This window comes from Lissotriton vulgaris, unplaced genomic scaffold (assembly GCF_964263255.1).
Source record: "Lissotriton vulgaris unplaced genomic scaffold, aLisVul1.2 SCAFFOLD_370, whole genome shotgun sequence".
Taxonomy (NCBI): Eukaryota; Metazoa; Chordata; class Amphibia; order Caudata; family Salamandridae; genus Lissotriton; species Lissotriton vulgaris.
The window spans coordinates 1,321,365-1,333,955 of NW_028247800.1; positions in this window are offsets into that span (position 1 = coordinate 1,321,365).

Consider the following 12,591-nt stretch of genomic DNA (forward strand, 5'->3'; position numbering starts at 1 on the left):
GCAGGGAGAGGGCAGGGTTGAATCACATCTTAGTAGATATGGCACATTCTTGCTTTCTCCCTGTAACGCAGCGCAGTACAGCTAGTTGTTTTGCTGCGTTGTATTGCCCGACTTTTTCATAAATCTGCCCCTATGTGACCACTTTTCTTTAGATTTTACTCAATCCCAATCTCTCCTCAAAAGAATGATCCTCCACAGCTTTGTGACCTTCACCCCAAACATTCAGTACAACCCTCTACAGAACTGATGGACCTGAGAAGGAGCCTGAGCGAAAGCACACACATTCATACAGACATTTGGCAAGTCAAATGCAAACACCACAATATGCTAATAAGCCTAGTATCTGAAAAAACATACCTGTCTAATGAACAACTTAGACATATGCCTCCTATAGTCCAGTTGCACTTCAGCCAAGGTATTCTGAGGGACCATCTCAAACACCAAGGGGGCATCCTCCAAGCCTTGACCCCAGTTAGAAGGGCACAGATCCAAAAGCCCATCATTGCTTCTCTCTCTTTGGGCAGAGTGCAAGAACGGTGGAAAAAGTGGTATGTCACTCCAGTACTTAAAAAAAGCATGCCTGAATGCAGATAGTCTTAAGTATCAGCCCAATATTTTCCTACTATTAATAGCTAAAGTGATGCAGAAACATCCAACCAAGTGATTTTCTAACCATTTCAATGATTATGGTCTCTGTGTTTGGGCTCAGGCAGGATTTTATCCTCAGCATAGCTCTGAAGTGGTGGTTGCAGGAAGTTTTTCAGGAGTTCCAGGGCAGCCTTTACCCAGTGGTGTCATGGAAAGTTAGCTTAATGTTGGACTCAAAATTGAACACCAAGTATACTCCTTTAGAGAGTGATGTGGAGCAGTCCAAGGCTTTCTCAGTGAGCTTGATGCGGGGCAGAAACTCTACATGAAACACATAATAGTAATTGATCAATGACCAGTCACTGATTTTACATAAAGGAAAAAGTACTTTATTACTACTAAACAACTTTATGTAGTACCCTCAAAATTCAGAGGATCAGAAATATGGGACACAAAAGTGGAGGTATTAATCACTGGGCAAGAGAAATCAGACAGTATTTGGATAAGCTTCTTCCATATGTAAGGCAAAGTATCACAATTCAAGCAGGGCAATTTACGGCACTTTGCCCTAAGGCGGAATGGGTAGTTATAGTTCTATAGATGTCCCTCTTGGTTCCCACCGAACTAGCCCCAATTAGAGTTAGGATCAGGCTGTTGAAAACACACTAAATGGTCCCAAAGTTCAAAGTACTCTCACACTCTGCCACATTGCCACAGTGCACCTTCATTACTCAGTCTGTGGCATATAAGCCTACTTCTGCCATTTGAGGGCAAGTCTGGTGATTCTGCCAGGAACAATCGCACCTACTCAGCCTTGAAACTGCTAGTGCTGCCAATGTCATTAGCTTGCTTTTTGTTCGCCGGCATATGCTCGGTCTGAGGAGGTAGCCACGGAGGCATAAACTAAGGAGAAAGGGAGTCTATGCCCTGCCCGTGGAAATCTCGATCAGATGTTTCTTCGGAGGTGATCCTTCCTTTGGCCCAGACATACACCCATCATCCAAACATAGCAAAGAACCCACCATGAATCACAGAGGTGATGCTACAGGGGTCAGCAAAACTATTGATTGCTGTATGCTATTTCCACATATCACCAACCTTCTCTAGATGTTTTGCCTTTGGTTGACATGACTGCCAGAGAATGGTGTTGGTTCTTCAGACACCACACTGTCACAGGCATTTAGTCTGTTCATGGTGGATGTCATTGTAATTCTCAGCAGTGCCAAAGTTCTCTTGGTGCATTACTTCTGGGCATGCCACAGGGGCCTCAGGGCCTCAAGACCACACTTCATGGCCTGGCACTGCAGAGCCTTCCCTGGATTACAGTGTCAAGCGCTGATGTGCGTCACCCACATTGTGAATGGATTGAAGGACCAGTTGCCGGGAGCTGGTATATCTATTTAAATACTCAAGAGAGGTCTGTGGGCAACACTGCTTGGCAGGCAACAGATAAAATGCCCTGCTCTGCCACTATAATTTGTGTCTTATTGTACTGTCAGTCCTCTACAACCCGGTAAGCTGACAAACAGCAAGGAGGGCATACACGGCGTGCCCCTCCGAACCACAGCGCCAAGCTGAGAAACAACCTGGGCTCATGGAGCTCTGGGTGCGTACGCATGACTGTTGTGTGTGGTGAGGCAAAAACGAACAGAATTTGTTTTGGGGGACCTCAAGGTAGTGGGGAGCAGTCTCCAGAGTTATTCAGAGACCTTTTCTGTCCCAACAGTGGTTAGCGCGATCCTTGATGAATCACAAACCATTGGTTATGAAGGGGAATGTAGGGGGGTTCATTCTGCTGGATCCCTCTGCTGCATTTGATATAGTCAATAACAAGGTAGTGATCATCGGGGTGACTGCTGTGGGGATGATGGGATCTCCCATCCATTGGTTCCAGTCCTTTCTCTTAGATTGGACCCATAGAGTGACACTTCCCTCCTTCTGCTATCACCCATCTGAAATGTGGGGTTCCCCAAGGATATGTTCTCTGGCTCATTTAGTTTATTTAATCTGTATGTATAGCCATTGGTGGAGGTGATACCGCCATTTTGTTTCAAAACCTTCCCATACACAGATGACAGACAGTTGCCATTGAGGCTTGTCAGGTTGTATCCAACTGCAACTTCAGGCTTGAGAACTGTATTTCCACAATACTGACTTGGATAATGGAAAATGTCCTGAAAATCAATGAGGATACAAAAGATGTTTTAGTGGTCGGTGGTAACTCTATGTGTTGGTCGGTCACTTACTGGTCAGAGGATCTAAAGCCTTTGCCAATTTCATAAGCTTCTGTTATAAACCTAGGAGTCTTGGTTGACCTCAATCTCGCATTCAACACCCAGGTACAAAAGGTATGAACTGCAGGTTTCCTGCAACTTAAAATCCCCTGAAATGTCTTGCCAGTAGTGTGGGCTTGAGTGCTTTGTCATCTCAGGCAATGCAATTCCATATACTTTATCCTTCCAAGCAAGACCTTCGACAAACCTCAATGGTGCATAATCTCATAGTAAGATTGGCATGTGGTCTTCACGTTCGTTCTAACAGCATGGAGGGTCTGACACTACCTCCCAGTCAAAGAGAGCCCTCATAAAAAAGAGAACTCTATATGGTACACCAGACTAGTCGCCAAACTGTGATTGTGTTCTTAATACGCATAGTGACACTATTCAAGCTTGTCAGAACACGAAGATAAATGCTCCTAGAGTCTCTTGTTTTAAGCAGGACTGGTCTGTAGAGAGATCTTGTAGTGTTTTGGGCCCCCAACCCTGAAATACTCTCACCTTGGAGCAATTCTATCTTTTAAATTTTGGGTATTTACATTACCCAGGAGAATAATAATCTGGGTGTTTGTCGCACACAATTTAAATGGGCAAAATTGTAGGATGCTTGCAGAACAATGTCGCTTTTAGTTTCAAGCACTTTTTATTGTTTTATAAGATACATACAGCAACAAGGTGGGCAATCCCACCTATGTGACAAGAACTGTTCCAACAAAGAAACTATTTCAACTGTCAGCCCCCAACGACACACCATCTCTCCCGCTTGGTACCACCATAGCAGGAATCAGGGCGGAATCAAGTAAGGATATGGCCTATGAGCTTCACCGGGATCATGTGACCTCAACAGTTAGCAATCCGCTGTGGGACAACACAAATGCCCTCAGCCTATTGGGGCATGTGATGCTTCTATTGCTCTTGCTAAGATACTCCAGAATGGGATCCCACATTCTTGTAAACTTCTCTGATGTGTTCTCTAGATCACATATAATCTTTTTGTAGGCTAGTAATTGCCACGTCCTGCCCAAACTCATTGTAGTATCAGAGATGAAATCTTTACCCCAGAGGCCTAGAATGGCCTGTTTTTCTGCAAGGAGGAGATGGGAAAATCTCTTCCCTTTAGGGATATGTATTCTAATGAGGTAGCCCCAATAAGATTGATGCAGGATAACTAGCGATGTATTTCTATGCAATGTCGGCATGGACCTCCCTCCAGAATTGTTTAACAGTGGGCAAGTCCCCAGGATATGAAAAATGGTCCCCATTCCCCACATCCTCTCCAGCATTTCCTGGATCTACTGTCATCCCTTATGTGAGGCTGTGCTGGGGTGTATTGCCATCTGCAGATTATCTTGCAAAGTGCTTCCCTCCCTTGTTTAGCTTAGCAAAGTTGGTTGTGCGGATGTGGATTGGCTCACCACAGTTTATCCCCCAATATCACACCCAGGTCCTCTTCCCAAGCCCTCTTATAAAGAGGAAGTGGCTGAAGATTATTTTCCTGCATTGTGTTGTAAATGTGGGAGACTCAGTGACGGGTTGTCAAAAGGCTCTGCAGGAATTTCTCCAGATATGTGAGGGGTTTCGTGGCCTCTGCCTTTAGAGGGGGTGAAGGACCCAATACTAAGTTTGCAAATAATGGAAATGTGGTTACCACCTTATAACAAAAGAGGTAGTCTCAGGCCTCAAAAGAGTCCCTTGTGACTGAGGAGGTAAATAAACTGGCATCTTTGCCCCCTAGTGAACCAGAGGACTTTGGTGAGTGGCTTGGCCATCATGTTCTGGTCAATAAAGGACCAGGAGCCACTCCACCATGTATGGCACCTGAGTCGTAGGTAGTAGAGACGAATATTGGGGATCCATATACCATGTGCTAATCTAATATCTAAGTGTAAGATGATTCCTGGCCCAGATAAAAGATTTGCAGATGTCCATCAGCTGCACCAGCTTGGTGTTTCACAGAGGAGAGTGGTAGACCCTGAAACATATAGAGAATCTTTGGAAGGGCAGTCATTTTAAAGGAGGCCATTTTCCCTACCCATGAATGAGCGTGCAGGCACCAGCAAAAGATCATTGCTTTGAGCGACTATGCCAGCTTCTTGAAATTGCGTCTGGTGCATGTTTACAGATTGGGGTCTAGGCTCAGCCCCAGATATATTAAGGAGTCAATTGTCAACCTAAAGGGGGTCATTGACTGAAGCTTGTGGAGAAGTATCTTCCCGCAGATGCGACAAGACCCGCTGATTTCCCCCAGTTGATCTTGAGGCTTGCCAGGACTCCATATTTCTCCAAGAGAGGAATTAGGTGGTTTAATAATTGGACCGGGTTTAATAATGAAAGCAAAACATTGTCTAAGAAGGCTGAGAACTTGAAAGTATCCTGATGAAAGGGGACTCCCCGGATCTTCGCCTGGTCCTGAATCTTTTGAAGAAGGGGTTCTAAGTACAGCACAAATAGCATGGGGCAGATGGGGACATTCCTGACGGGTGCCCCTTTGGATCTGGAGGCCCTGCAATTTGAGGCCATTGATGTTGATCCTGGCCCAGGGGGAGGGATACAGCGCCTCATTCCATCCGCGGAAGCGGGCCCCAAAGCCTGCCCTGCTCAGAGTGACCTTAAGCATTGACCAGTCAACCAAGTCAAAAGCCATCTCCGCATCGAGGGAAAGCAGAATCGCCTCCCTATGGCCCTTCTGTGCTAGGCTTATGACATGGAGGACACGTTTGGAACTGTCACTCATGAATCAGAATGGAACAAATCCTGACTGATCAGCTTGTATTAGATTGGGGAGATACCTTTCAAGGTTGGTCGCAAGAATCTTAGCAGATATTTTGCTATCAATGTTCAAGAGGGAGAAGGGGCAGTAGGATTGGCATAGTGTTGGGCCCGTATCCAGTTTGGCTACGAGAGTTATCGTGGCCACAGCTATTACTGATTACAGGTTATTGGACTGGGACTGTTTGTTATAGACCTCCACCAACAGAGGGGCTATCTGGTGCACATGATGTTTATAGAACGTGGCTGAGAAGCTGTCAGGCCCCGGGGTCTTTCCCGTTTTCGGCCACTAATAACTCTCTCTACGTGATTGGCTCATCTATAGTGTCCCGCTCCGACTGGGTGAGTGAAGGGAGGAAAAGGGACAGTAAGGAGGTGCGTTGGGCCTCTATATCCGAGCTGTTGGCTGTGTAGAGCGTGCAATAAAATTCACAAAATACCTCAGGTTTCTCCTCCTGAGGAGCAGAGGACTTCGGCGGTGTTTTTGACCTTCTGAATATATCCCTCAGTTAGCTGGGCTCCTAATTTATTTGCTAGAAGTGAGGCCACTTTAATTCTGTGTGGATTTGGGAGCTGGCTAGGATATAATTGGCTGTGTCATATTCCAGGGTGTGGATCTGTCCACAGAGTGCTGTAAGGTTCCTCGAGGGTTTATTGGAGAGGTGAGTTTTATGGACATGGTCAGATCGAAGGAGGGCATACCAGAGCTCGAGCAATTTGATCTACCTCACCTGCTTTAGATGATTCACCTCTTTAATATATACGCCCAAAGACCACCGCCTTAAGAACATCCCATACGATCTGGCAATTCATCTCTCCCGTGTGATTAATTTGCAGGTATTCGTGCACTGCAGTCATGATCTCCTTTTGCACTACCTGGTCCTTCAATAGGGAATCATTTAGGGGCAGATCTATCAAAATGTCCTGCAACGCAGTGTAGCAATACACCTTGCTGTGCTGCATTGCGTGACAGGGAGAGGGCAGGGATGGTCCATATTTAACATCATATGGCACGTTCTTGTCCGCTCCTTGTGCTGGTTCACTATGTACTGCCTAGTGCAATTGCAGGCAGTCTTGCACGATGGTGCAAGGCTGCCTGCTTTGCAGGAAGGATTGTTTTTGTGCAGGAAGGGACGCCTTCCTGCACAAAAACAATATTTTGAGGCTTTTTGTTCTTTCTATGTGTGCCACAAAATGCAGCGAGCGTAGAAAGAGAAAGAAAATAAAGGAGAAATAAAGATATTTCTCCTCATTATTCCTCCTCTGGGAAGACTAGCATTTTGACGCATTCCCAGGTCTACCACCAATGATAAATCTGGCAATGCGCCAATAATCATGGGTAATGAGTGAAAACATCCACACTCCACAATTGAATGCTTCCTTCTGACAGAGTAACACAAGGCAGCAACTTGTGCTGCCTGGCGTTATTACAGATTTACTAAGCCACGCAGGGTCCAACAAGGGGGCATTGCGTGGTTTGATAAATCTCATTCTAGGTTTTGCATCACCCTGGATCCCCTTGTGTGGTGCAAAAGGGGCTCCTTGTCAGGGTAACCTGGACCCCACCATGATCCTAGATGGTCATCGGCTCTTGAGATACCTCCTTCACCTAGGCCAGCAAGATGTGGTCCAGAAGGATGTAGTCAATTTTGGCATATATGGTATGCACTGCCGAGAAATGAGAATAATCAGTCGCTACTGAGTGGCAAAAGCATCATGAGTCAGTCAGGCCCAGCTCATCAAGGGTTACCTTGCCCACTGCAGACAGAGCACCGGCCTCCACTTTCTGTTGGAACTTTTCTAGTGCTTCATGCATGATGCTATTGAAGACTCCCCGATTAAAAGGGGATGTCCAGGAACTCCGGTGAATGTTTCAGCTATGGGTATCAAAAAGGCTTCTTGCCCCGTGTTGGGACAGTAAATGATACTGATCGTTATCGGGGTACCTTCCTATTGCCATCCCTACTGGTCATCAGTCAGGACCTGTCGTTCTTCATATTTCGTGGTGTCCCAAAATAGGATTGCACCCCTGTGGCCTTCGTTGGGGCTGAGGCCTTGTACTGGAGCAGGAAGCCTCTAGAGCAGAGCTGATGTTCTGGCAGTCCTCAAGGTTCCTCAGTGGTGTGCTGCAACAGGATCTCATCACTCACATCCTCCCAGGGCTTTCTCCAGTAGGTCGTCTCTGGTGTGTGAGGAGTCTCTACTTGGTAGCCTCTATCTCCTTGTTGTTGGACTTCTGAGTCCAGCGGCCTGGTCCACCGCGGTCCAGCTCCCCTCCTTTGGCACTCCTCTGGTGTGCCCCGGTGTCCCAGTGAGTCCTGCAGTGAGCTCCCAAGCCACCTCTAATGAGGTGAGTGACATCACCCTGCTTTCTCACTGGAAGAGGAGTCAAAATGTATGCCTCCACCGGTAGGTGCTACTTTTGGACCACAAGAAGTCCGTGACTGGTTTGAAGGAAAAGCGTTTGGCCAAAGTGATTGGTAACATATCTTGAAACAGCAACATCGAGGCACCATTAAAGGGGATCTTTCCTCCTTCTTTAGACTTTGCCATAAGTGTCACCAATTGCTTTTTGGCGTTGCCCCAGAATAGCAAGGATCTGTAAATCAGAGGCAATGCCAAAAACTAATGCCATGCATGGAGCAAGGAGGAAAAATACTTATTTCTCCTTGCATTTTTCAGCACACATAGGAAGAGCAAAATGCCATTAATGATTGTTTATGTACAAGATGCCCCTTCCTGGACATATACAATCATTAAACAATGACAATATGCTACTTCTATGTGTGCTGCAGAATGCAGCACACATAGAAGTATCAAATCGCCATTATTGATTGTTTATGTGCAAGAAGGGACACCTTCCTGCACACAAACAATCATTCCCTGCAATGCAGGCACCCTTGCACTATGGTGCAGGGTGCCTGCATTGGCGCTAGGCAGCTAATTTTAACGCCAACATAGGGAAAACACAGAGGTGCGCCGTATTGTTGTAAATACGGCACATCCGTTTATTTTGGAAATGTTCGAGCGTGGCGCTGCCAAATTTAGAGTAGATTCACGCTCCGACATTTCCCTGTACATATGCCCCAAAGTATATTAAGCATTGTCCATTCAACTTTATGTGCACAGGCCATGGCAGCAGTGATGAGCTTGTAAAAAACTGTGACTGCTGGCATATATGAGGAGTGGTGGGATGGGCAAATGAGTGCTAGGAAAAAATAAAATAATAAAAATCCACTTACCTTCAACACGTCCTCCTCCTGCTGCTGCAGTCAGTGTTCAACGGGCCTCAGCAAAATGCCTTAACCAATCCTGGTGCTACTCTCATGCTGTTAATCAGCATGAGAGAAGTGACAGGAATGGATGGAGTAACCTCTCTTGAGCTCCTGAGGGCACTGGAGGCCTGCACTTGCTCTAACCCTTTCAAAGTGCGGATGTCTGGCTGGCCATCGCAAGACAGCCTGGCCAAAGGGGCATACTCACTTTGAACTGAAGTGCCCAGGCAGCCCACTCGCCTCCCTGCTGCTGGCACTCAGCAAGCCCCGCCCCGTCCTGACCATCAGTTCGGGTGGGGGAATGAAAAATAAAATGGTAATAAATTAACTTTATTGCCATATTATTTTTCATCTCTGGGGCTTTTGGGGGGCATTTTACTTGGTGGGGCGATGCTCATCCACTCTCACGGAGGAGCTGCCCCGGGTAAAAAAAATTATAAGTAAAGCCCCCCCACAATTTGTCGTAGGAGCCTGCCACTGTTGCTGCTGAATGCTGGAGTTGCAGACCATCAAGGTCGCCTAGCCTCCATTCCATATCATCCCTCTCTCTTCTACCATCCTACACTTGGTGTCTTTTTTGTATACTCTTGCACATTTTTTCAACCCTGCTTTCTTCCTTTGTCACTGTTTTTCTATATTTCTCTTCCTCGTTTTTCTGAAGTTTCTGTCTTTCCCTTTTTTTGCTTTGGGACAAAGTCTGATAATGAAAAATAAGATCTGGACCCCAAAACCAGTAACCACCGGCTCAAATGAAACGCTGTAGGGTAGTTATCGGGAGGTGGGTTGATGGTATGTGAAGATGAATAAAGCAAAAACTGTAGCTCTGACTCAATATAGCCTTTTGGCTACTTGCACACCCAAGATACAGCACAACACATGGACCTAGATACATAGACTGGTGTCAGTGGCCAGGAAGCTGTAGTCACTACGCAATGGGGAATATTTCCAAGAACGCGTGATAACCATCGCAAAAGTAACTTAACGCAACCTCCGACATCGCAGTCTATTGTGGGAAAATTACACTGTGTTAACGAAGCTTTCTCAACACTACAGTACCATGCGATAGTCACCAGATAACGCGTCAACTGACCGCATTAAAATCATCACCACGCTGCAAAAATGCAAAACTCTAACGCGATAAATCTTGCGATGGTATACACTGTGAAACCGCATCTCCCCCTCCCATTGCAGAGGGACAAACAACACCCCCTGCACACCGACGTGCCATGTCCATGATCAAACAAGAATGAAAGCAGGGACCAATGTAGGGGCAGTGACTCCCCCTTATGTACGTCTTGCTCATGTCGTGGGACTTGAGTCACAGGGTGCATCCCTGCATCATGGCGGCACATATCAGAGCATAAAAGAATCCCTGTTGACACTTGTAGGCCACAAATAACAGCTAAAATGGAAAGAATCGGGACACATGTGAAACACAGAAGAGTGGGGTACCATAACAACTGTGACACACAGAACTGGCAGTTCAAATACGTGACACCATAAACAGCCTCACTGCACAGAGGTGACACACCCACCATCCATCAACAAATCCCTCAATTGACAGCACAACATGTCGCACCCACACTGGTCTGAGTGAAGTGCCTGTACAGATGAGTAACATGCATGCAGGGAATGCATATTGGAATGCTTTATTAGCACATGTAGTGCCTGTGGCAGTCAACAAATTGTTCCATTACTGCTAAGGACCCACATAATGTGACGTCAACCAGAGAAGAAATTGTCAATGATGTAGTCCCTACGGGCTATTCCTGCTGCAGCTGCAGTGGGATGTGGTTCACCTGCCTCATCTTCATCAGCATCGTCCGGTGCATCTGGCGTTTGTATCCATGGGGCTTTGCTGCGGACACATATGTTGTGCAACACACAGCATGCAAAGACCATCTTGCACACGAGGTCAGGGCTGTACAGTAGCTTACCACATGTGACGTCCAGGCACCTCAAACGTGAATTCAACACGCCAAATGTGTGCTCCACAATGCCCCTGGTGTGTTTGCGAGCCACATTATACTTCCTCTGGGCCTGTGTGTTCGGGGCTCGGAGGGGTGTCATCATTCAAGTGCAGAATGCATATCCTTGGTCACCTGTGACAGTGCAGAGAGACATGACGCAAGACTATGTACTGCATGATGTGTTGGCAGGCGCACTGGTTCATTGGTGTGTGATATGTGTGACGTAGTGATTCCTGTATGATAAGTACTGCATGTTGCAAATGAGCTGTATCACTGCGTAGTACGTAGCCTCACTGCTGCACCTCCCCGAGCACATTCAGAAGTGTGTGCAGAGTGATTATGGCACACTATTGACATGCCTGTCTGCACATGTCTACAAGACTGTCTATGACACAGTGATGATGCTGCGCAGAATGTGGCCACCCACATGTGTGTATGCCCATTTGCAAGGACAGAGCTGACCAGATGTAGAGCACCTGCCCGGCTGAACTCGGCAGGCAGTTGAGGGTACATATTTGGATCATGCAGCACTAATAGCGACTCACACAACAGTTGGCATATGTGATCTCTGACCCTGAGCCGGCATGCCCTCACCCATGTACCCCATTGGCCCTCAGGGGTTGGTTGGTGCTGGCAACAACCACAACAGTGATCAGGCAATCAGCAGTACAAGTTGCGAACAGCAAGGGTCCCTGACTTGAGCGGCACAGAGTTAGTGGCCCCGGATGCACAGCAGCAACAACAGGCATGCCGCCAATGGACGGTGACTTGTGGTGCACTGAGGTAGTGCCACGTGAGCTGAGCGAGCACTCGTCAGTGTCCAAGGGAAATGTCGCGGAGGGTTAAAGGGGACAGTGGAAGGTGCCCCTCCAGGGCATGATGCAGAGGGCAGGAACAGGCAGTTGACTGCTACAGACTCCACTTTTCCACCTTGTCAGTATCAGCTACATGTAGAGGGAGACAACCTCCAGCCCATGGGCCGAGGCGCCACCGACGTACGAACAGAGATTGACCATGAATTTCAGGGCACACACTCAAAGGCAACAGAGCTGGAAGGGTATGCAGTCTGCGATGAGGCCTGTACAATGACATGGACTCTGCCATGTAGAGGGCAAGACTCAGTCAAAATGTGTAACCTACTCCACCGCAGTGTGTGCCGGAGCCAGCGGTCATTAGGGGCCCACAGCCACTTGTGGTAGGCATGCGCTGCACAGAGTCAGTGCAGTTGTTGGTAGTGTCCCATCACCGCCATAAAGGTGAGCCTTTTCTCCTCCGGACTGAAGCACGTCTTCCTCTTACTCCTCTCCTTGCATACTGTGACATGTACACTGCCATGAAGAAATCAAGACTCAGTTTGAAAAGTGCGACCTAGTCGGCCGCAGTGTCGGATGGAGGCTGCGGTCAGCGTGGGTTAACCGCTGTCCAGCCATCTCCTCCTGGATCTCTAACACACAATGTTGGAATGGCTTTTGTATTAGATTTGTGCGTGACATAAGTAGCGGCACCAGCGACGATGCAGTGTCCTGCCTGTGACGGATTACATTGGATTGGTGTGAGGCCTGCAGGACTGCAGTCTAGGCCGAAGTCCGCAGTCAGCAAGTGCCCATCGGCAAATTTGGTGCGAGTCCTATGCGCAGCCTTGGTGGCACCACATTGAAGGGAGTATAGTGGCATAACCTCAGCCTTAAATAATGTACACTGCCATAGTGTAAT